Genomic DNA, 26721 nt, shown 5'->3' on the forward strand with positions numbered 1-26721 from the left:
GGTGGGTGAACAAAGTATCCATTTGATACTTACCAACCCTCCCATCTCAGATTTGGTAATTCACTTTTAAACATCTGCACTATTTCAACATTTACTTTATATCTACCTATAAACCATAATGGAAAAAAAAAAAAAAAACCTTGCCATGGAAATTCACAAATGCACTAAGCCTGAACACAGTAGTTGCTCAATAAATAATTGCTGAGTAAAAGTAAAATGAACTCATCAGGCAGGATTTAGATCTTAGAAATGATGGAAAAGAGGCCTAGAGAAGCCTGTCAACTATCTCAGGTGGTACTTAGGGACCTTAATTCTGCACGACAGAGAAGAGCTGCCAAACACAGGCTGAGATGAGACAGATGTTCCTGCAAGAACACTCAGCAGACGAACAGTGCTCGCCTTTGCCTCGGAATTCCACATTTTTGTTCTCTCTCCACGATAAGGCAGGTCTTTCTGGGAAGTATTTACAAAATCTTTTCTCGAATAAGAGGCCTCCTTCAGTTATTTGCTTTCCTAATAGAAAGTGTACCCGAGGGAACATCTATATATTTTTTCTGTTGAAAGACTGGAAAAATACATACTCTTTATTAAAAAGGGAAAAATCTCATTTGGGAGAAGGTTGAGGAAGCAGGCTGGGTGTTCCCACTGTCTCACCAAGAAATATCCTTGTTATTCCTTTCCCTTTTTGTTCCAGGGTTAAAGCTCTATGATATTGTAAAGAACAACAAAAGGCTTTCATATAAATCATCTCAGTGCTAAGGTGGCAGGCGTGCTGAGGAGAACAGAATTAATGTTTCTGGCTCCCGAGCTTCAACAGAGGAAGCTGTTTTTAACTTTTCAGCAAGGATTTTTCTGTAATTGTTGTCATCTCTGAAGCATTCTTCTCCAGAAAAACTAATTAAGCAGCACTTTTTAGACCCTAGATTTATTCCAACAGTGGAGTAAAATAGTGCCTATGATTACCTTCAAGTTTTATTTATTCAAGTATGCTTTAGGGTCCTGTCAAGCATTTCCTCTGGAACCTGGGTAAGACCTAATGCCCTAGCCAAGAACGAGGGCTCAGAAGCTGGCCCTGTCTTTACAGAGGAGAAAGGAAAGAACAAACCCGGATATGGTGATCTCAGAAAATAAGAAATTGTTCTAATATGTCAAATCGACAAGGAAGAGATTAAGACAATATTTATATATTATACTAATACTTCTTCATGGCCTAGGTACACAAGAGAGAAAATATTAGAGGAGTGAAAGAATGAATCAGATCCAAAATGTAGTGATCCAGGCAAATGCCAGCAATTGTATGTGTTCAAGACACAAAATAGAAAGAAATTGTCTTTGTGTAGCATTCTCTCAATGAAGACTGGAGGGAGAGAACCTGCCATTAGGGGTGTTGGTTCTAATATCATCACCACTATCCCACCTGTAGTGGATTGAATTATGTCCCCTCAAAACTCCCTGAAGCTTGAATTGTGTCCTCCAAGTTTTATGTATTAGAAACTTGTTCCCCATTGTGACTGTTAAAGAGGATGGGAAATCCTATTATGGTAATTGAAAGGTGGAGCCTTGAAGAGGTGATTGGATTGCAGGACCGTGCAGTAGTGAATGGATCAATATTGGTGGTCAGGGGCGTGGTTCTGAGGGCTTTACTAGGAGAGTGCATGAGGAGGTTAACTGCTCTCTCTGCTTCTACCATATTGCAATGTGAGACCCCTGGGTCACTGTCACCACCACCAGATGTGTTCCTTGGACTTTGGACTTCCCAGCCTCAGAAACTGTAAGCAATAAATGTCGTTTGCTTACAAATTGCCCAGTTCCTTATATTTTATTATAAGCAACAGAAACAGACTAATACGCCACCCCACTTTACAATTGCATAGCAAAACACAGCCTGGGTTTCTGTAAGCCACCTGGGGACAGCCCCTTAGGACTCTCAATACCCCCCATGCCACCGTACCTGTACCACTTGTTCTCTTTCTCCTCAAGCCAATCACCAAAGTCAAGGTAAATGACAAGGTCTTGGTACATCAAGTAAAGAAAGATAAAGTCAACAACAAGAAGGGTAGTTGGGACCCCAAGTCCACAAGGATACTCTTCTTCACACTGAAGGATCCCACAGAACATTCTAAAATGTCTGGCATGGACAGGTGGAGTTGGTGGACTGAGAGGAGAAGCAGACCCAATGTGCAGACCTTGCCCACTTCGTATTCTGGGCCTTTCCGGACCTCAACACTCTTCTGAGACACCTATATTTCAGGTCCTGGCTGCCCTCCAGGACGTGGATAGTGTTGTGAAGTCAAGAGGAGTGGCACATCTGGCCAGAGCAGTGTTCCAGATGGATGAGGTGCAGCGAAAATGTTATTTTGTGGCAGACAGGTAGGAGCTTAAAAGGTGTAACCATAGTAGAGATTTCTCAAGTGTCTTACATGCTTTATTGACATTGGTTTGTGGACAGAGGGTGGTGAACAAGAAATACCAATGTGGGAGGCCTCAAAGTGTGGGCTGCAATATCGAGAAGCCGGCAGAGCATGCCACCGAGCCCTGGAGACACGGTCTACAGAGGTGGAAGCACTTGTTGGAGAATGGAGCTGCTGTGACTGACACACACTGCAGGTGACGTGTGCCTTCTTGGTAGATATCAATTTCCACTAGAACAAAATAGGAGGTATGAATCTCAGTCCACAAACTCAAATGAAAAAAAATTTAAATGCCACATATCTTTATCTTCTATAAATTTAGTGGCAATTGCAAACCTACCTTCTCTCATACTGGCAGGAAACGCCACTCATTCTCGGGACCCTCCACCAATCCAGAGCTACACCACGGTTTGGTGTGTTACACAGTGCTAAGACGTCCTGTGGTCATCCAAAGTCCTTCTGGTCATCTGCCATACTGGTTACAGCTGAGATGCTCCCTTCATTTCTGCACGATTCCCCGGTGGCTCTCTGTAGCTCCTGCGCCTGCATGTGAGGACATGTGTGAGGAGCTGTTTATGGATCTCCTCTGCCAGGATGCACCAGGCAGTTTTCCTCTAAGAAAACTTGCCCCATCCTTAGCACGCTACTCAGAAGAAACAGGAAACTTCCTGCTGCTCTGCTCACCGTGCTAACCTAACAGCTTCAGGGAACTCCTTTCAGTCTGGGGGAAATTCTCTGGTCATGTTTTTTCCAAGCCACTGTGCTGCTTTCTGCAAGCCATCTTCTTTCCTTAGGACTCTGGCCTTTGGAAGCAAAACGCCGGGAAGTTTTGCAGGCAGCTTCTGCCTTCCACCCTGCCACAGAATTTTCCTGGGGCAAGAAAAGGCAAAGGTAGGCAGGCTTGAAACTGGGATGTGAGGGAGGGAAAACCACAGAGGGAAAGTAAATAAACTAATATTTAGCTATACATTTAAAAGGTCAGAGATAAGACCCAGATTAACAACATTCCAGAGGTGCTTAGAAAGTTATATTTCTTCGTGATAGGCCCTTAAGCCAGACATAGGTATCACAGGTGGTATATAATGCAACACCCCAATTTGCCCTAATATGGGGCCAACAGAATTTCACATGGTCATGAACATCCAATGACCTTGAATGGGCCACAGTAACTGGACAGATTACCGTCACTCCCCCACTCTCCTCACACAGCAGGCCTTGCCAACACCCTGCCCCTCCCCAGGACCTACCTGAGTATCCCCTTTTGTCCCAGCCACATGGATGGCTTTTGTTATCTTCAGTTGAACTGAATAATTGTATTTTCTCAGATGAGCATCAGCTGATGGAAACTGTATTAATTTCTTATTATACAAATTACCACAAACTAAATGACTTTAAACCACAAAACTTTATTCTTCACAGTTCTGGAGGCTAGAAGTCTGAAATCAAGGTGTTGGCATGACCATGCTTCCTCCAAAGCCTGAAGTGGGGGGTTGGATACTTTTCTGCTCTTCCAGTTTCTGGTGTTGCCAGTAATTCTTGGTGTTCACTGTCTTGCAGATGCATCACTTCCAATCTCTGCCCATGTTGCACATGGCATTCTCCCAATATCTCAGTCTATGTCTCTCTGTCTAAATTTCCCTCTTCTTATAAGAACACTGTTCATATTGGACTTAGTGCCCACCCTAAACCAGTAGGACCTCATCTTAACTTGATTACATCTGCAAAGACCCTGTTTCCAAATATGGTCATATTCACAGGTTCAAGGTGGACATGAATTTGGGGAGGAACACTATTCAACCTGGCACAGAGCCATCTCTGGAAAGGTACCTACCTAGTAGTTTGGGATGTTTGACCAGACATAGGAAAGGTGCCTCCCTCTGTTCTGAACTGTACTGTCATGGCTTCAATAGTCTAGACACTAGAGCAAGGTGTAGGGGCATCTAATCCCTGATGAAAAATCCAGGATGTCTCTTTTGCCTGTGAACAGTGTGCAAGCAACCCCCAATTGCAGATGGAAGCCAGAGCCACAGGATATGATAGGAACAGAGACTGCCTAGTGGTGCTGCATCTGAGGCTCCAAGACAACCAAAAGGTGTTGAGAAAACCCTGCCTGTCTTCTCCATTGTGCTGAATTCTGAGACTCCAACAAGAGGCAAGGTCTGAAATGGGACTTGGCACAGTATCCCCAAGACCACAGAAGAAAACCAAAGGCCAAATCCTAGTTAGAGTAGCCTCTGGAAGCAAGAAGCTATTAAAAGCTAGGAGGAATGTAAAGTATGTAAGGGAATTAGCACCACTGGAGTCAACAGATTGAGCCTGAGAAGACCTTTTGCACTTTAGCATTGGTGTAGAGTACGGAGGGGAGGCGGGGCCAGATTACACATCTATGGAGAAGCCAAGGGCAAGACAGGTACCCCTTAGAACTCCTCTAAGTTTCACAATGAAGTCAATTCTCAAACTTAGAGGTTATTAGGATCAACTAATCGGAAGTAGGGGAAATGGCATATTGATTTTGCCATGTATTTATGTTCATCAAAATATGTATGTCAGTTTCCCCTACCTACCTGCTATATTAAAATGTGGCAAGAAGTCACGGCCCTAGTTTCTGTAAAACTGCTGTTTCTTTGCATTTAGCTAACACACTGAGTGAGGGAAAAGAACAATCCTGTGGCTGTTTTTCATTGCAAAATACATTTTTTCCTTCTCTGCTGCTGACTTCTTAGCAATTGATCCCTTCATGCCTCACCTAAGAGTGGAGTCTTCAATCTAACTTTACAATTTCTCTCTTCTGTGGAAGGCTGTCTTCTGGGGCCCCAAATGCAATACTAACTGGCTCAACAATCTCTCAGTCATGCACAAAAAAAATTGATAGAAATATATTCACTAAATGTGAAATCATGTTACAATTTAATCCTTTCCTATTTCTCTGTGGTAAAGCTGGACTCAAGAGCCTCCACACAAGTGAGATGAGATTTTTGGTAAGCCAGGCAAATTAAAAGATATGGTAAAGTGCTCTCCCTTATTCAACCAAGAATATTGACAAGGAGGTGGTTTTCTGCTAATATTGTCCAAAAGCATAACTTTTTAAAAATCTCTGTAAGAGTCCAAAAGGAAATGCTGATGCAAATGAATATTATGTATTTCTGTCAAAAATCTGCAGCATAACTTTGATGGAAATATAAACCCCATAGAATAATCAAGTATAATGTATCAATATATCAACAAATATTCATTGTGCCTTTTGTGCCCTAAGCACTATACTATGCCTGTTTATGGAACAAGCCCAGTAAAAATTATACCACTATGTCCAAACCCTCAAGAAGTAAATTTTTTTTTAATTGCTGAAAACTAGCATAAAAGCAATGAAAAAATGCATAATAAGTTTAACTGCATGAAAATATAGACTTTCTATTTCTCAAAATATAAGCTTATCAGATGATAAGCAGCAAAGTGGAAAAATATACATAATCATGTCACACCAAGGATAATGTCCTTGAAATATGATGCGTTTGTATGATATGATAAGACACTAAGATCCCTGTAGATAAATGGTACACAAACATGCCATTCACTAATGAGGGCATACAATGATTTATAAATATTTTTTTAAAAATTAACCTCAGTAATTAATCAAAGAAATGATAATTAAAAGAGCAATAACAACAACCAAAACATAATTTAACCTACCAATTTAGCCAAGGTATGTTTCACAATTAGAAAACACAATCTGTTCTTGTATGGATCTTAGAAGAAAGGGGGAAAAAAACAAATTACCCCTCTATTCTTCAAGTGCAGCAAAACAATGAGAAGGAAAATCCACATCAATAAATAAAGAAGAGAGACTCTCTAAGGAAAAAAATGTTTAATTAATAGAATTTGAGAGCTGCAGATTTGTATGAGGGCAGATCATAGCCTGGGGAGCAGTTCATCTCCTGAGAAATGGGGAAAAATTTTGCCTGCCTGGAGCTGGAAAAAACATAGGGGACATGGAAGAGGTGTTGTGTTATATTAAACAAGACACTCAACTATATCCTTACAGTCAACATAGTTATAAGTTTCAAACGGCTGTCTTTTATACTGGCCATCAACGTGGCCTAAGGTTATCATGCCAAAATTACAGTAAAGCAATTCTGCAGAAACCCCGTTCTAGGAGGTCTGAGCACCCAGCTCTCTGCTGTTGTGACTTAACCTGGTAGATTTTAGAGTACCAGAAGGAACAGATGGACTGCATATTTTTCAAAAATCCCCGCAATTAATTTTCTAACAAACATTGCATGACAACCATATCAAGACTGTGTGTGTTGTTTATTAGGCACAAACACATATTTCTCAACAATCATGCTGGAGGTAAAGTTGACAGCTCCTCTGAAAACTGTGACGATTAATGAGTATTCATGCTTGACAAGAACACTGTTGCTCCTCCCTGAGAAGATGAGCCAAGGTATAATTGTTTGCAGGACCAAGAGTCTCCCTGAAGTATTGCTATGAATCATAAAAACAAATAAACATCCAAGAACCCATAGTTCTACTCTTCTGCTCATCCTCACAACATTTGAACCTAGTCGACTTTAAAGATGGATGTAAATACAACTTACCTTGCTCAAAGAAAAATGTCAATCCACCTTCCTTAGAAGCAATACTAAGCTTTTTCCTAAATAAGCTATGAAGTGAACATTTTAGTGGATGAAAAGACTTGTTAGATTATTTTCTGTGGAACAATTAAATATTGGGGAGTGTATACCCAAAATAGTATCTTCGGTTTTAGAATATTGATCGGAGGCCCTTCTGGCAATAATTAGTATTACTATGTATCTTTTTAGGGTTCTCTCAGTTCAAGATAATAAAAGCTCAACACTATGCAAGGCTTTTTGTCTTCTAAAAGAGAACTTTTCCAATTCACTGTTTAAGAAATTTACTTAATGTTGATTCTTCCAATCCAAGAGCATGAGATATCTTTCCATCGTCTTGTGTCCTCTTTAATTTCTCTCAGCAGTGGTTTGTAGTTCTCATTATAGAGATTTTTCACATCCTTGGTTAACTCAATTCCTAAGTATTTTATTTTTTTTGGTGGCTATTGTAAATGGGCAGGCTTTCTTGATTTCTCTTTCTGAATGTTCACTATTGGAGAATAGAAATGCTACTGATTTTTGTGTGTTGATTTTGTATCCTGCTACTGTGCTGAAATCATTTATCACCTCCAAGAGTTTTTGTGTAGAGGCTTTAGGCTGTTCGATATATAGGATCATGTCATCTGCAAACAGGGACAGTTTGACTTCATCTTTTCCAATCTGGATGCCCTTTATTTCCTTCTCCTCTCTGATTGCTCTGGCTAGTACTTCCAACACTATGTTGAATAGGAATGGTGAGAGTGGGCATCCTTGTCTACTTCCACTTTACAGGAAAAAAACAAGCAACCCAATTAAAAAATGGGCAAAAGAGCTAAGTAGGCATTTCTCTAAGGAAGATATACTAATGGGCAACAGACATATGAAAAAATGCTCAACATCACTCAGCATCTGGGAAATGCAAATCAAAACTACACTGAGATACCACCTCACCTCAGTTAGGATGGCTAAAATCCAAAAGACTCTGAACGATAAATGCTGGCGAGGTTGCGGAGAAAAAGGAACTCTCATACATTGTTGGTGGGACTGCAAAATGGTGCAGCTTCTATGGAAAATGGTATGGAGGTTCCTCAAATAATTGTAGATAGATCTGCCATATGACCCAGCTATCCCACTGCTGGGAACATACCCAGAGGAATGGAAATCATCAAGTCAAAGGTATACCTGTTCCCCAATGTTCATCGCAGCACTCTTTACAATAGCCAGGAGTTGGAACCAGCCCAAATGTCCATCATCGGATGAGTGGATACGGAAATGTGGTACATCTACACAATGGAATACTACTCAGCTATAAAATCGAATGAAATACTGCCATTTGCAACAACATGGATGGACCTTGAGAGAATTATATTAAGTGAAACAAGTCAGGCACAGAAAGAGAAATACCACATGTTCTCCCTTATTGGTGGGAGCTAAAAATAAATAAATAAATTCACACACACACACACACACACACACACACACACACACACAGAAAAAAAAAACGGGGGGGGGAGGGAAGAAGACATAACAACTACAATTCCTTGAAGTTGATACAACAAGCAAACAGAAAGGACATTGTTGGGAGGGAGTGGGGAGAGGGAGGAGGGAGGGGGATTTCGGTAATGGGCCACAATAGTCAACCACATTGTATATAGACAAAATAAAATTAAGAAAAATAAAATAAAATAAAATAAATTCTAGTTCAAAAAAAAAAGAAATTTACTTAAAAGGCAACAGACAGCCTTCTTTTCTAATACACATAGCAAATTTCTGCATTTCCATCAGGCAGAATTCCTTAGCCTATTTGAATATGACTCTGAGTTTATATTCACGGAGTTCGTGCAGGTTAGTCCAAAACCAAAACCTACAAAATCAAAACCTGAGGAACAGTCAATAAAAGTCATGTCCAATAAACAAATTAGTCTGTAATTTGAGATGATAAAAAATATACTAACTTTTACAATAGGATAAACTACATTTTGGGTTCATCACAAATAAACAATTTGTTGAAAATGGAATCCCACCATTGAGTAATTTCTCAAAAGCTCTGTAGACAAAACATTGGCTTCTCCTGAGAACATGAACTTGATTTTTTTCATCAGCAGATGACCAGGATATCAAACTTTACATATTCACGGCAGAGCTTTTTTTTTTACCTTTCACCTTTTCCTCCAAGTTATCTTCCTCCATCCTTCACATCTCAATAAAGAGTGTCAACATCCCCATAGTTGTTCGGGCCAAAAACACTATCTTATCCTCACACCCTATATCCACTCCCCAGTAAATCCTGTTGGCTCTGCTTTCAAGATCTGCTATGATCTGAATGTTTGTTCCCCCTAAAATTCATATCTTGAAATTCTAACCACCACGGTGATGGGATTGAAAGGTGGGGTCTTTAAGAGGTGATTAGGTCATGGTAGAAGAGCCCTCACAAATGGGATCAGTGCAATTATAAAAGAGGTTCAAGAGAGACCCCTCTCCCCTTCCACCATGTGAGGTTAGAGTGAGGACACAGTCCCTCGCTGGGCACCCAATCTGTCAGTGCCTTGATCTTGGACTTCCCAGCCTCTGGAACTGTGAGAAATAAATTTCCATTGTTTATGTGACACTCAGTCTATGCAGCCTGAGTACAATATGACAAGACCTAGACAAAATGCAACCTTCTCTTATCACTTCTACCCCACCACGCAAGTCCAAGAGAATAACACCTCTGCTCCAGACCATGAAATAGCCCCCTCGTTAGACTTTTTGCTCCCACTCTTGTTCACCTTCAGATGAAATGATACACAGTTCCCAGAGACACTTCTAAAAGCACATATAAGACTATGTCACTCTTGAACCCATCAAATCCTCCATGACCTTCTGTTCCTCTCAGAATGAAGTTCACACTCTTGACTACAACCTACAAACACATACATGATCCATTGCCACCAAGAAAATCTCTGTAACCTCATATCCAACTACTTGTTTACTCTAACTACAAGGTTATTCTCCCAGATATTCACCCAGCTCACACTCTCAGTTCATCTAAAGCTCCCATCAAAGCCTCCTTTAAAAGGCCTTTCCTGGCAAGCATCTCTATAGTATCCACCTGCAACCTCCACTTCAGCGTGCTCTATGACTTACCTTGCTTTCAATATCCTCGTCACCACTATCACTATTATACACCTACTTGCTACTGTTATCTTCCCTGCTGGGATCTTAGCTCCATTAGTGCAGAGTCTTGTTTGTATTCACAGCTGCATCCCCAGCCTTCCAAGGTGTACCCAAAACACAGTCTTCACTCAATAAATGTTACTTAAATGAATTAATGAGAAAGACAATTACAAAAAATAGGTGAGAAATCTGCAAGCTTTACTATTCGTTATCCACTAAAATTCATTACACTTAAAAGAATATGATTTGGTCTAGAAAACAATGTGAAAATAAGTATCAAGACACTAAAATGTTTATTTCATCAATTTCATTATAATATGGCCATATATTACATTTTGTGTATAATGCAATTAATATGTACAATATCGATTACATTATGCTTTTCAATATCCCGTAGCTATTGCTTAACATTTGATAATATGCTGGCTCACTTGAGCCAGAAAAATAAATGTTTCTTCTTGTCAATTTGACACAATGAAATACTTATTCTCCTTGGATTTGGTATTTCAAATTCTGGGAATTTGCCTTAAGAAAATTAGTCAAAACTTGTTATTTCAAATTCTGGGAATTTGCCTTAAGGAAATTATCCAAAACTTAGGGAAAAAATATAAGCACAATAAAAAGAAATATGAACAATTTTTTCAAAAAAAAATCTAACAGTATGCCAGAAGTTTTAATCTCAATTCTCAATCACCTAAGTCATCCCAGGATATAGGATGTTTAAACTGGTCTGGGTAGCTCCCAACTGCTGAATCAATCCCTTGTCATTCCACAGAACCTGAATCAGAATGTTTTCCAATGGTAAATGTCTATATCTCTCTCCTTGGAAAATGTGCATATTTTCCATATGTTTAACTGAAAGTTAAGAAAATGTTACAGAGGCCTTTCTTTTCATTATTAAAAAGGAAAACAAAGTATAAGAGATCTTAGCGCCTATATAAGATGGAAAATGTCACAAATCTTAGAAACAGTTACTAATTGGTAATAAACCTGTTCTGACTAAAGACTAACATAAAAATATATCTAGAGTAAGGATATTCAGATAGATCAATGGAACAGAAGTGATAGTCCAGAAACAGACCCTTACATTTATGGCCAATTGATTTTTGACAAAGGTGCCAAGCCAATTCAATGGGGAAAGGACAGACCATTCATCAAATACTTGTAGTGCTAAGACAATTAGATATCCATGTGCCATGTAGTAAATTTAAGCCATTAACTCATGCCACACACAAAAATTAACTCAAAATGAATCATCAACCTACATATAAGAGCTAAAATTACAAAACTTTTAAAAGAAAACATGGGAAAAAATCGTCATGACCTTAGATTAGGCAAAGAGTTCTCAGATATAACATTGACCAAATACTTATGTGAACTTCGTCAAAATTAAAATCATTTGCACTTCAAATGACATCATTAAGAAAATGAAATGACAAGCTACAGGCAAGGAAAACATACCTACAAATCACATATATAACAAATAACTTGTATGTAAAATATATAAAAAACTCATGGTACTGAAATATAAGAAGACAGGTGTGTGTATATATATATATATATATATATATATATAGTCAGTTAAGAAATGCTGAAATGAATTTACAAATAGTGCAAAACTGTCAATATCCACAGGGAGAATAATCAATTTCTTTACACCAAACACAATTTGCATTTCTCTGGAAAGGAACTTTTATCTGCATTATTATCGGTTTTCTAAAATTTAGCTTTCATCTCCACAGGGTTGTAAAGAATCTTAGTCAAAGGCAAATACAGGCAGAGATAACTCAGATAGACGAGCAGGTAAAGACACCCAATAAATTTCAAAGCCTGTCAATTTTTTTATACAACCTCATGAAACTTTTCATGATAAAAATGGTATTTAAATATTGTCTTCTTTCAAGAAATGTCTATTCAGTTCCTCTGCTCATTTTTTAATCAGATCATTTGGGTTTTTATATATTGAGTTGTTTCAGTTCTTTGTATATTCTGGATATTAATCCCTTGTTGAATGTATAGTTTGCAAATATTTTCTCCCATTCTGCAGGTCGTCTTTTCACTCTGTTGATTGTTTCTTTGCTGTGCAGACAAGCATTTTAGTTTAATATAATCCCATTTGTTACCTTTTGTTTTTGTTCCCTATGCTTCTGAAGCATTACTAATAAAATCTTTGCCCAGACCTGTCCTGAAGGGTTTTCCCTATGTTTCCTCCTAGAAGTTTTACAGCTTCAGGTCTTACATTTATGTCCTTAATCCACTTTGAGTTGATTTTGATATATGTTGAGAAACAGGGGTCTAGTTTCATTCTTTTGAATATGGATCTTCAATTTTCCCAACACCATTTATTGAAAAGACTGTCCTTTCCCCAATGTACGTTCTTGGCTCCTTTGTCAAAAATCAGTAGGCTGTAGGTGCATGGTTTTATTTCTGAATCCTCTATTCTGTTCCACTGGTCTATGTGTCTATTTTTATACTGGTACCATGCTGTTTTTGATTACTATCACTTTGTAGTATATTTTGAAGTCAGGGAGTATGATATCCCCCTGCTTTGTTCTTTTTGCTCAAGATTACTTTGGTTATTCAGGGTCACTCGTTGTTCCATGTAATCTTTGAATTGTTTTTTTTTTTTTTTTCTATTCCAGTGAAGTATGTCATTGGTAGTTTGACGGAGATTGCACTGAATCTGTAGGTCACTTTGAATATGTCAAAATGAAGTTTACTGGTTGTCGAACATTTTCCCAAAGCTTTCCCAACATTATATATATTCTTCCAATCTCTGGAAGTTGGTTTGTTCTAGGTTTGCCCCCAGAAATATAAATCTAGTTGAGAATAGGGCTTGACAATAGGGTTTCTTTCCTGGTGACTAATAACACAAGAAATCCAAGGATGGGCTTCTGTGTACCTTGAGAAGTTGTCACCAGATCCAGTCAACATCACACTGAGTCATCATCCACTCAGCTTACTTTGGCCCAGAAGGATTTAACTACCTGACTTTCCCTAGTCCAACACTGACCCCTCAATTAAAGGTGAACTTCTACTTTGGAAGATCAGGGGTTGATTTTTCTCAAAGTAAGCAAGCCATAGTCCCCGCTTAGAGTGTAAACTGTGATTGCCTCTGATTGGCTGGGCCTAAGGAAAAACCTAGGGCTCAGATCCAACAAAGCCTCCACTAGTCAGGATGAAGGTCAGAGGAAACTAACTTAATGAAAACCTGACTCTTGAAGACTTGAAGCAATGGAATAGCTATATTAGATCCTAGCCAACTCCCCTAAGATACAGGCATACCTCGGAGATACTGTGGGTTCAGTTCCAGACCAACACAATAAAGCGAATAACTCAATGAAGTGAGTCACACAAATTTTTGATTTCCCAGTGTTTACACCATCCTGTAATGTATTGAGTGTGCAGTAGCAGTATGTCTAAAAAAATGTACATACCGTAATTAAAAAATACTTTGTTGCTAAAAAATGCTAACAATTACCTGAACCTTCAGGGAGTCATGATCTTTTTGCTGGTGGGGGTCTTGTGTGAATGTGGGTGACTGCTGACTGATCGGGGTGATGGTTGCTAAAGGTTGGGGTGGCTGTGGAAATTTCTTAAAACAAACAAAAAAAACCCCAAAGTTTTCCACATCTATTGACTTTTCCTTTTATGAACGATTTCTCTGTAGCATGTGATGCTGTTTGATAGCATTTTATCCACAGTAGAACTTCTTTCAAAACTGAAGTCAATCCTCTTAAACACTGCTGCAACTTTATCAACTAAGTTCATGTCATATTCCAAACCCTTTGTTGTCATTTCAACCGTGTTCACAGCATCTTCACCGGGAGTAGATTTCATCTCAAGAAACCAGTCTCTCTGCTCATCTGTAAGAAGCAACCCCTCAACCGTTAAGTTTTATCATGAGATTGCAACAATTCAGGGACATCTTCGGGCTCCACTTCTCATTCTGCTTCTCTTGCTATTTCGACCACATCTTCAGTTACTTTCTCCACTGAAGTCTTCAACTCCTCAGAATCATTCGTGAGCATCGGAATTAACTTCTTCCAAACTCCTGTTGATGTTGATATTTTGACCTTCTTCCACGAATCATGAATGTTCTTAATGGCATCTAGAATGGTGAATTCTTTCCAAAATGTTTTCCATTTACTTTGCACAGATCTATTAGAGGAAGCACTATGTATGGCAGCAATATGAAATGCATTTCTTAAATAAAAAGACTTGCCAGTAAAAATTATTCCTGATCTATGAGCCGCAGCATGGATGTTGTATTAACAGGCATGAAAACGTTAATCTCCTTGTACATCTCACATCAGAGCTCTTGGGTGACCAGGGGCGTTGTCAATGAGCAGTAATATTTTGAAAGGAATCTTTCCTTCTGAGCAGTATGTTTCAACAGTGGGATTAAAATATTCAGTAAACCATTCTGTAAACAGATGTTCTGTCATCCAGGCTTTATTATTCTCTTTACAGAGCACAGACAGAGTAGATTTAGCATAAGTCCCCTAGTATTTTTGGAATGGTCAGTGAGCACTGGCTTCAACCTAAAGCCACCAGCTGTAAGAGCCCCTAACAAGAGAGTCATTTGCAGCTTTGAAGCCAGACATTGACTCCTCCTTTCTAGCTATGAAAGTCCTGGATGGCATCTCTTTCCAGCATAAGCTGTTTCACCTGCATTGAAAATCTGCTGTTTCATGTGGCCACCTCCATCAGTGATCAATCTTAGACCTTCTGGATAACTTGCTGCAGCTTCTACATCAGCACCTGCTGCCTCACCTTGCACTTGTATGTTATGGAGACAGCTTCTTTCCTTAAAGCTCATGAACCAACCTCTGCTAGCTTCAACTATTTCCTCTGCAGCTTCCTCACCTCTCTCTGTCTTCATAGAATTGAAGAGAGTTAAGGTCTTGGTCTGGATTAGGCTCTGGCTTAAGAGAATGTTGTGACTGGTCTGATCTTCTATCCAGACGACTAAACTTTCTCCATCTCAGCAATAAGGCTCTTTCACTTCCTTCTCATTTGTGTTTCACTGGAGCAGCACTTTTAATTTCCTTCAACAACTTTTCCTTTGCATTCAGACTTGGCTGACGGGTGCAAGAGGCCTGGCTCTGGGCCTGTCTCGGCTTTTGACAGGCCTCCTCACTAAGCTTAATCACTTCTAGCTTTAGGTTTGCAATGAGAGATGTGTGAGTCTTCCCATCACTTGAACACTAATTTCAATATTGTTGTGTCTCAGGGAATAGAGAAGCCCAAGGAGAGAAAGAGAGATGGGGGATGGGTCAGTCTGTGTAGCAGTCAGAACACACAATACTTAGTGGTTAAGTTTGCCCCATCTACGTGGGCACCGTTCATGGGCACCCCAAAGCAGTCACTATGAACATCATTACAGATCACTATAACAGGTAGTATCATAATGAAAAAGCTGGAAATACCGTGAGAATTGCCAAAATGTGACACAGAAACACAAAGTGAGCACATGCTGTTGGAAAAATGGTAGATCGATCTGCTCAGGGTTGCCACAAACCTTCAATTTATAAAAAACACAGTAACTGCAAAGCACAGTAAGTAAAGTGCAGTAAAACGAAGTGTGCCCATAGATGTGGAATTTCAACACAATATTAATTGTTATGAATTATCATGATCATCATGATTATCATTTACTATGTATCAGATATATGTCATGTTTTACGTCCAAGCAAAAACTGGTCAATGATCCCAAATCCTTCATGAGTGTAATCTGACAGGCATAGATCTTTCTCGTGGAGAAATCCCACCATCTTCAATACAGCCACTCCATCAACATTAAATGAAATAGTACTGGTAGGAGCACTACTGATCACGTAAACATGTTGTACAGTGTTGTTAATTATACTTACTTGATAAACCAATCCCAGTAAAGCACAGGAGCACGGCTCTTTACAGTAGCCCCTCCTTATCCACCTTACTCCAAGACCCCCAGTGGACGTCTGAAGCCTTGGATAGAACCAAACCCTATACACACCATGCTTTTCCTATACATACCTACCTGTGATAAAGTTTAATGTCTAAGTTCAACACAGTAAGAGATTAACAACAATAATGAATAATAATGTAGAACAGCTATAACAATATACTCTAATAAAAATGATGTGAGTGTGGTCTCTCCCTCTCTCTCTCTCTGTCTCTCTCTCTCTCTATATATATATCCTAATATTTTCAGACTGAGGTTGGCTACAAGTAACTAAAACTGCAGAAAGTGAAACCTTGCACAAGAGAAGAACACTGTAGAGCAAAAATTAGAGGCAGGCCCCAGAACCTTTCATCTTCTAAGGAAGGTACGAGGCTCTCTTTTAAAGTCTCCCTCTTTATCTAGAGATAAAGCAGAACACGCTGACACAGACCATTTGACACAAGCATTTCAATGCTTCTGTATTTATGCAGTTGCATAAAAATGGACATGATAAAATGTTAAAAGCATATGTTTTTTACTCAAAAAAGTGAATAACAGAAATTGAGCACTACTCTACCCCTGACCCCTCCCCGATCCCATCCCAGGGGAAATATTAGGTAATAGGTTAAGATCCAGGGATGAAGTGCTGATATCTGTTTTGCACATTACTTTTTTTTAAGCAGAGTATTTCATGAGTCTTCTGAAGGAGGCAGAAAATATCTCCAAACAGCCACATCATAACGTTATATAACCAACCATAGAACACAACCCACATTCACTCTATCAGTCACCAAATCTCAGAATTTCAGGATGAGACAGTAAATTAATATTCATCTTGCTACTTTTTTTCCAACTTCCCTCCTGGTCAAGGGACAGAAAAAATTTGGTGGAAGATCCTGAATCATCGAGACATTATCCGAGATGGATGCTTTCTGATTGGATTGAACAGTATCACCTGCCACGTGCTAAAAAGGCTTATCTGATAAAGCACAGGGTTCTGATATTGAAAGGTGATTAAGGAAATCAGCAGCACGTTAAAGATTAAACATTACCTGGAATGTGAACACTGTGCTAGAGGTTACCCAATTATAGAACATGAATCTTCAAAAGACCTCGAGGTCTTTGGCTCTAAAACTTTGCTGAAGCACAAAAATGCCAAAGTATCTAAACAGGTTCCAGAACTGACTGACGCTTAAAGGAAACATGATACAACTGCTTGAGGTGCTTTACTTCTGAAATCCCCAGATATTTCTATCCAGGCTTCAATGCCATTGTCCTCCAAGACCATCAGCTCCTGGGGAAATATGGTTAAATTCATCATCTTGACAACCTTTAAATTAAAACTCCTTGACCTTGTATTTGTTCTTATTTGAAAATTTTGCTCTCCCTCCTCCACAATATTATCAGATTTCTCTGGACCTCCTTGATGCTACCACAAATGCCTAGTCTATCTATATATTCTGTAAATACTTACTGAGTATGTGATGCCATGTGCCAGGCATCTTTTAGGCACTAGAGAGGTGAATTAATGATGAGCAGGCCTCGGCATCCCTTATCAAGCCATTAGAGCCACGACTTCAGCAATATTCTGTTTTTCCTGCTTCATGTCAAAGTTGTGTCTCCTCCATAACATTGGGACAGTCATTTTTGCCTGCCACAGATACTGTGCAACTCGTATCCCTCCAGCCTGCAAGGATTCCCACCCCTACAGCATCTGATTGCCCCTCCTCAAACAATAATGGTCAAACTTAACTAGTTCCCATTTCAGGAATGTCCATCCTTGGTTATCAACCAGCATAGCCATCTCCAATCCTCTGTGCACAACATCCACTTTGCTGCTCCCCTTACTCCAATCTTATACCATCATGATCTTTATACGATCCATGATAGAATAATATACATTAATATATATAATTCTATTTAATATATATCAATATATTATTTATAACTAACTCTCATAACACTACATGCCTGCCCATGTGTGGCTCACTATATAGAAAAATGTTTGCCTGCCACCTTGGCATCATTCAGACACCCTCCTCCTGAAAGCACAAATTCTCTGTAAAGACTCTCTACTACCTCTAGAATTAATCATTTTTAAAAACCAGCATTGTTATGACATCAACATACTCCAAAATATTTACATTTTAAAAATATATTTGATGTATTTATACCTAAAAAAATTCCCACATTTCTACTAATATAAGTGTTTATGTTTATTACTCTGCTCTACATGAAGGTAGATAATTTCTTGTAAGATGACTTAGTAAATGGCCATTGATATTCAGTATCTGAAGTATGAACAGTAAGAAACAGAACATGCAGGTGCAGGGGGACACAGTTCTGCCTACTCTACCACCTCCATGGAAGCTGATGACTTGAAAGATAAAAGAAAAAGGAAAGAAAATAGCAAGTACAGATTTCTCATCTTGGTTTCGTTTGGTGTTGGTTTGTTTGATTAAGAGAGAAGAGTGCTGGAGAGATTTTTTTTTTTTTTTTTTTGAGAGGTAATGGGTTTCCTCATGTGTTTTTATTAGAGCACTGAACACAGAAAACTTGGTTTAAGTCATAGATGCTCTGATAGGACTTGGGCAATCACCCTTGAGAAACCAGTCCACCTCTCTGCAACACAACTCTTCTCGCATGTAAAATGAAAGAGTTGGGCTAAAAAGCTCTCTGATCCCCTCAGAATGTGACTTATTCATGGTTTCCCAAAAACTGTACAACTTGCCTGTAAAATGACCTTGGCAAAAAGGCAAAAGTCATAATCTCTTAACCTCCAATCTATGTCTACTGATACTCCAGGAGTTAGAAGATATTCTGAAAGCTTTAGCATACTTCACTTATGGTAAGCAGCAACAAAAAAGTAGTATAAAAAGGGTTTTTAACACTGCTAAACCTTGGTCCACACCCTGAGAACCATCTAAGATATATTGGAAGCTCTACTGAATGAGCAGTGAATTACATTGCATTAATTTCTGGGCAACATTAAAAATGCAGGGATACAACCAAATATATTCAGAATCACGGATTTTCGCAAAACATCATGTTACTACTATTTAAATTAATCCACATGTGAATAAACATTGAGAAAATTAAAAGTCACTTAAAGTTTTCATTTACTTATCATATAGGGTCAAAAAGACAGTCAAGATAAAGTAAGAGGTGGGCAGGCAATATAGTATATAATCCCACTTGAAACTGCAGTTGGGATTCAGAGGTACAAAGGGAAAGAAGGAAGTACCTGTGTGGAAGACGTACGCATTGCAAAGATATAATAAAAAGGGCCAGTCTCCTTTAAATGCTACTCTCCAACTGGGAACTTAGTATGTGCCCACAATGAATTGGGCACAACCCCCCCCCATTCACACACACACACCCCCAGTTAAAAGAATGCACAAAATACTGGTGCACGCAGTCTGTGAGCTTGCAGTTAAGTTAGTAAGAAAATGAACTATGTTCAACCCACAATTAGGAAAATGATTAAATGCCAAACTCTTCGACAACCATGAATTCACATAAATCTAGAGAGAGAGAAAAAAAAGATCCTATAGCCTGGAGTTCTCAGGTTTCCTTCAGAACAATGGGATAAGTCAAGGAGTCTGTGCTGGAGTTCCGAGTCTGGCCATGTGCCTGGCTTTTTAGTGTCCTGGGTTGCCCATGTGATGGGAATGGATATCTGCAAGAAGCACAGGCAGTTTCCATATTGCGAACGGAGGTACATGAATATACAGGCTAGTAAATGAACACTTCAAGCGCTTATGGAAGAATAACATCATTCTTGGTAATGGAGATGTTGGGAACTAAGGGAGAAAAGGTAGCAATTTGTTGGGAAGAATTCCAACTTAGGATGGTCTTATTCTAGCAACAGCGTCAGGCTCTTCCTGCAGTTAAGACACGGAATCAAATTAGGAATGTGCCACAGGGCACTAGGTGCGATTCCCACCCTAGGAACAAACTGCACTCAGTTGGCACTGGAGGAACCACTGTCATGCATCAAGCTCACAGCTCAACTCACCAACCCGGTAAAAGTTTCATAAGGACCAGCACCAAGAACACAGGCACATTCCATTAACAGCTGGGTCAGACACATAAAATGCATCAGTCTTCAGAGCTATTCGCACTATATAGAGTCTGAAAGAAGGAGAGCAGTGTTTGTTTTGGAACAAAACAAAAGCTTGCCCTTCTCGGTCCATTCCAGATGACCCAAAAGGCCTCCTGACGGGTCCCCTCTCACTCTCTCCACACTCCCAAACCTAGATTCTCACCGCTGCGGGACATCTCTCGAAAGCATGGCTGTGATTATGCCTCTACCCTGCTCAAAAGCCTTGCATGGTTCCCAACCCTGCCCTGTAGAGCCTAAATTCCTTCTCACTATATTTCCTGTCTTATTGTCCACTGTCATCTCAGTGTGATGCTCCCCAGACTGGATTACCCAGAGCATTCTGCACACATTTCCAAGTGTCACTTTGCCATGACCAGACCCTCCTCCAAGCTGAATGTTCTTCCCCAGCTTCCCCAATCCCATTGGGGAGTTTTAGAAACACATCCACAAATTCTTTGATATCCCTCCCTTTGAGACATGAGACCCAATTATTACCTCCTTTTAAATTTGGGATGGACTTAGTGGCTCACTTCTAACTAATGAAATGAAGCAGACGTGACGAGAACACCCTCAAAATTAGGACATAAAAAGGTGCTGCCTCTTCTGTATTGCTCTCTCCCTCTCTCTCTCCAATTGCTGGCTCTGGGGGAAGACAGCTGCTGCATCATGAGGACACGCAGGCAAGCCTGTGGTTGGGCCCACACCGTCAGCAGCAGACGCTTCTGCTGACAGCCAGCAAAGTACTACAGCCTCCCGCCAAGAGCCGTAAGAGCAAACCATTTTGAAGCAGGTCCCCCAGCCCTCCTCGGGCCCTCAGATGACTGGATTCCCAACCAACAGCCTGACCGCAACCTCATGAGAGACCCTGAGCAGAACCCCCAGCTAAGCTGCCCCAAGTTCCTGACCTTCAGAAACTGTGCAGAATAATAACTGCTTGCTGTTTTAAGCCACTATGCTTTGGGGATAATTTCTTATGCAGTGATGTATAACTAATAATAATAATAACTATTAACTAACTAATTGATAACTATTATATAGCTGACCCAATTTCAAATGTCTAAGTTCTAAATACATTTCACGACTCAGATTAAATGGCTCCTCCTCTACAAAGCACTCCTGGCTATCTGGATAGAAATAGTGTCTCAAATCCTGTAAGTCTGGATCTGTGCCTCTCTTGTGGAATCTCCTATCTCTATGATAGTGATGCATGATGTGCACAATTTTCTCCCTTATTATATGTTAAGCTCCTTGAGAAAGTGGTCTCAGATTTTTCCTCTTATTACCTTATCACAGGAGTCACGAGTATTAAAAAAAAAATGTGGTAAATATTTGTTGGGAGAATGAGCAGACAGATTCTAAATTGAAGATTTTTTCCCTGATTTGGAATTTTGTTTGTTTATTGTTGTTATATGAGTAAGAATTTCTACACAACTGAAAAGTAAGAAACAGTATTTAAAATAAAAAGTATTTCATTCTTTATAACATTTACAAAAGGAGAAAACTACTCAGGGTAAGATAATTAATGTACCCAAATTTACCAGGCAGGTTAGGTAAGAGGAATCAAACTACCATGTTAATGGCCTCAAAACTGACACAGAATTGAAATTAAGGGCATGGAAATTAAGAGATGACTATGGTTCTAACCAGATAAAGTTCTTACCAATTTTTCTTCCAATTGAAGGCAGAAATGTTTCCTTTTCACATTGTTTGTGAGATGACATCAGCCCTAGATCATTTTCACCCAGCCCACTGTGGCCTTCTCCAATTCACTTTGTACAATAGTAACTAAGCATCAGCAGCAACATATGAAAAGTGAATGACCATTTCTGATTACTTGTATCTAAAATCCAGGCTTCTCATTTTTTCTGAGTAATGGAAAATGTGAAAACTGATTATGAATTGAGCATAAAATGTTCAGAGCATTTGGCTTTTAAAAATGAAAACACAAAAATCGTTATGCTTTGCTGGAGCTCCCCAGACATAATTACGTAAAGGGAAGGATTCTTCCTGCCGGCCCTTGTCTTTGCCACTGCTAAAAGGAAATTCTGTCATAGCCCTTCGCCCTGCTTCTTTTGACATATTCCTAAAATGACAATTATCAACCAATGTTGGGTAGACAGCAAAGCTCAGATTCGGGCAGTAATAGCCCAAGCAGACAAATCATACCTATCTCTTATGCAACCATATTTGATCCTTGATCTGAAGCAGCCATAATAAACCTATTGAGACATTTTATACAGGGATAATTGTTTTTATAGTAATTCAATATCCATTTACAGATTATTATATACTGTAAAACTTTTATTTTTGTCCGGACTGTTATGCACACTTCATACATAAGACATCAAGTCAGCCAGTTCCCTTTCCTAAGCAACAATGACAACAAAAAACAGTGAGTTCTCAAGTTCCAGTCATTCCCAGCTTGCTGTCAAAGGTTAAGATCTCATTTTTCAGTTCAAAATTTTAATAAGGTTAAAAAAAAAAGGTCATATTTTGAGTTTCCAAAGTGCATCCTTGTGTCTCTAGATTTTTGACTTATTGTTCCAACTCTCTGCTCCCAAAATGGGGCAATATTTTAAGAGACTGCAATCCCTTTAGTGGTGTTATTCACACTGCCTGGCATTAGATTATAGGGCACTTCTGCATTATTTTCTACACTAGATAAATGAGATAAAGATTTAGGCAATAATTCAGGGAATTTAATCAATGTTAGCCATCGATATAGGTGATTCAAGACATTATAATTTCAGTCATTGGTAGTAAAAGTTTTCAACCTGGATTCTTCAGATAAACAACTCTATATTTCTCTTTGTCGGAGTGGACGAAGCTTTAGGGGGAAGAGGGAGAAACTTCACTCTTTTTATTTTTTTTCATTAGACATTCTTCCCATTGAAATCACTACTCTTAACAGCAGCATATTCTATCCAAACCAAACTAATGGACTCTAATGCACTGTTGTTATTAATTTTCCTTCTGAGCAGTGAAACTAGACTCTCCCACATCCGGTGTCGTGGTTAGTTTCATCCACACCACCCCAAGCCCTGTTGAATTTTACCTGGCAGAGGAAGGTCGTCAACAGCACAGCCACAGACTAAAGCAATGAGTGTCGCAATACAACTTCCCGGAAATGGAAACGAGAAGGACGAGGACGACAGAAAAACCACCACACAACTAGCATCAAAGGAAAGGCAAGAGGGAGAGAGAAAGTTGCAGAGGAAATCCAGAAGAACTCAGTGAGGTAATTGGACATTCCTATGGGTGTCTGGAAAACGCTATAGGAAATGACTATGTGCGCCTAATATTTGGAGTAACAGATACTGATCAGTTGTGATTCTGAGAGGCTGTATTTGAAAAGAAGAAAAAATCTTTTCAGAAAGCAATTAAAAGGAAATCTGAAATGTTTTCAGAATAAAGAAAAAATTTCGTAATCACATTGGTCTTTTGATGGCTGCCCACAGAGATGGCAGTCACTGTCAAGAAGGTGACTGTATATCCCGGCTTGCCAGGGACAGTCCTGCTCGTGCCTGCTGTCCTGAATAATAACGGTGTCACCTTTCGCTCTCAGACACGTGCTAGTTTGGACAATAAATAACATGGTCACCCTCATTTTTAATGGATTAGTACTTAAGGAGAACGAACAAGGATGTAATAAATATGTGTATAATCTTAAAACAAAAACCTCCTCTCATCTACTTCCTTCATTCTGATATCCCTCAGTCTTGGTGAGAGAAACCAGTAATTGGAGGGTAATCAACAACATCCAACTTGACCCATTTAATCCAGCTAAGAAAGTCTCTCTCTCTCTCTCTCTCTCTCTCTCTCTCTCTCTCTCACACTCACACACACACACACACACACACACACACACACACTCAGCACCACACGTACCCCATCTTTTTGGTGCTGTCTTTACATGTTTACCCAAACCATCCCCCAGACAATATTGGCTCACGTTTGCCAATCGGTCAACCACTTCATCCAATACCAAGATCACGACTCACTTGCTCATTTTCTCTTATTGATCCACTTCATTCTACCTCACTGGGCACAAATCCTAGAGTTCAAAGTATATTATCTAATGTGTATCATACTGTTTTGCTCAGAAATAGCTATAAACCGGGTGAATATAGACAAACAGTGACAGAACACACTGCTCAAGCCCTGGTGTGCTTGAGAAAGTTCTGGCTGCCGGCCAGTAGCTACACCGCACTCTGACGATAGAGGTTGGGGGATCCTCTCTGTGCAGGGCACACCACACCTCATGCCTCTCTTTAAAGGTATCTGCTTCAGATACTGTCCAGGTACAAAGAAAATTAGTTGGCTTCATTTTTCTCATCTCTTTCATTTCTTTTATTTGGCTGTAAACTCTTTGTAAGCTTTCTTCAATCCTTCTGCCACAAGGTGGGGAACACAGGAATAATCAAGTATGGCTCTTGCCTGCATAGATCTTAAAATTTAGAAGAGGGAAAACAAGAACCGAAGAGCTGTAGTAGAAAATATGGTTTAATAAGTATGACAAAGTGGCTACAAAGTGCTATTAAGGTTCAACAGAAAGAAGAAATCACTTCTAATGAGGTAAAGATGATAAAACTGAAGGATTGGCACTGGATTGCATTGAGTCTCGAGGTTATAGAACAACGTTACATAATGGCAGAGATGCTGAGGGGGAGGGCCAGGGAGCCCAGGTGAGAACAGCGCAACTAAAGGTATAGAGGTTACAAGGTGGAGAGTATGGTTGGAATAAGACAGTAATTCAAACAAGCAGAATGACTATTTAGGGGTAAGACGTGTCCTGTCTAAAAAGAGTACATTTCCTATATGCCTATTATATCTAAGAAGATCCGACTGAGAAAGGAAAATGTATGTTCACAGCATTTGTGTGTATGTGAGTATATCTACAAATTTATTGAAAATGTACGTGACTACTAAATACTTATTTACAAAATGCAGAGATCGAATAGTCTACTGCTGCACACACTTACACAATGACTACTATCTGGTCAGATAAAGAGAAAATCAGCCAGGACCTCCAAAGAGACCTACTCTCCATCAAAGATTCAAATTTCACGTGTGAGAATCAGGAGATGGAATAGCCCCAGATCCACACTCCTGTAAAATTTCCCAAGTTCATATTTGGCAGCCCCAATCTGCAGATCACACATCCTGACTCAGATCAAGCCACATTTGCAGATCAAGTGCTGGAAAGAAGGGGAGTCGGGGAGAAGAATCACTGTGTCGAAGCCGACAGGCCGTAGTGTCTCTGTTCCGTGATGAGCCTCACTTTTCCCCACTCTGAGTCTGAGTCAGTTTGATTGATGCGCAGAACCGTTCTGCTCCCTTCTCCTCGGGGACGGAGCGGAGGATGAAGTGCAGTATTGCAGAGTGGAAAGTGGTTTTATACACATCATCTTAATTTTCAATGATGGGGAAAGAAGAAAAAGAACAGGAATTCTAAGTAGCAGAGAAAGGTTCAAGGTTAATTTGATTGGCAATATATGAAATGCCACTTACCTCAGGCCATTTCAAATTACCCCTTATTCTCTCTACAGTGAACGAAATGATTCTTTCCAAAGACAGAGGGATCAACGGATAATGGCTGCTATTACATATTCATATACCACTTTACATTCTGTAGTTCACTTGGCAGAAATTCTTACAAGTCTCTTTTCACAAATGCCCGTCAGGGAGGTAAGGCTGGCATTGAGTGAGTTCTCGCAGGTGCTCTTCAGAAGACAGAGGGACAGAGATGGGCAGAGCATCTGGGTTGTCCAGAAGAGACCACACTTGTGGTGTGCAAGGGGTCTGTGTCTCCACTTTCATCTTGACTGGGGGATGTGCTTTCCAAAGACATGGTACTTTATACCACGTTATTTAAGGACACACTTTGTAACCCACTGTTCTAACAGCAAGGAGTACTTCTCAGTACTAGAATGGGGCTGAAAATCATTTTGTGCCTTAAAAAAAAATAGCACGAGACAATTATCTTTCTGTGTTAAGGATGATTTTCTCATCCTAGAAAGAGATGGTAAGAAAGAGAATTGTTTTTAAGGAATTTTTTAAAAAGAAAAAGAGCAAAAATCCTATCATGACTTTTTAAGCAATTGAGTTCCCAAGTTGTGATATGACTAACACTGACTTCATGGAGCAAGATCCCAGTGAAATTAGGGTTAAATCAATTCAACCAATGCTCATTTTCTATGATGCACAAGACTGGTGGGTTTTACCCCCAATCAAGCCAGTTTAGTTCACACCCAAAAGACACATCCAGAGACAGAGATCATAAATACAGCCCAAGGGAAGCTGAAAAGAAAATATGAATGACTTGTAAGAATGAATATGCTAATAATAAATTTTAAAAATTAATAAAAAATAAAAAAATAAAATTAGAATCATACAATGGCAAAAAACTTAAGTACAGGAGTTTTTAAATTAAACTAGTAGTGTTTGTATTACTAATTAAATTTTACTTTATGTTAAAAAAAAAAAAAGAAAGAAAATACAGATGACTGAGTG

At 39.4% G+C, this 26721-nt stretch overlaps 1 protein-coding gene across 2 annotated transcripts in view; it reads right to left on the reverse strand.

Annotated features, from left to right (window-relative positions):
* Positions 1-2212: 2212 nt before the first annotated feature.
* Positions 2213-26721, reverse strand: part of LOC134382523 (putative methyltransferase-like protein 21E) — a 123092-nt gene continuing 98583 nt past the window's right edge. Inside the window, exons 7-8 of one of the 2 annotated variants that reach the window (XR_010024081.1) lie at positions 2752-2954; positions 2213-2642 (exon numbers count right to left, since the gene is read on the reverse strand). The gene's annotated coding sequence lies outside the window, so the exon portion shown is untranslated. Of the gene's footprint in view, positions 2643-2751; positions 2955-24829; positions 25617-26721 lie in introns of those variants that run through there. The other variant, XM_063103132.1, reaches the window with a different exon arrangement.

Source organism: Cynocephalus volans, chromosome 7 (assembly GCF_027409185.1).
Source record: "Cynocephalus volans isolate mCynVol1 chromosome 7, mCynVol1.pri, whole genome shotgun sequence".
NCBI lineage: Eukaryota > Metazoa > Chordata > Mammalia > Dermoptera > Cynocephalidae > Cynocephalus > Cynocephalus volans.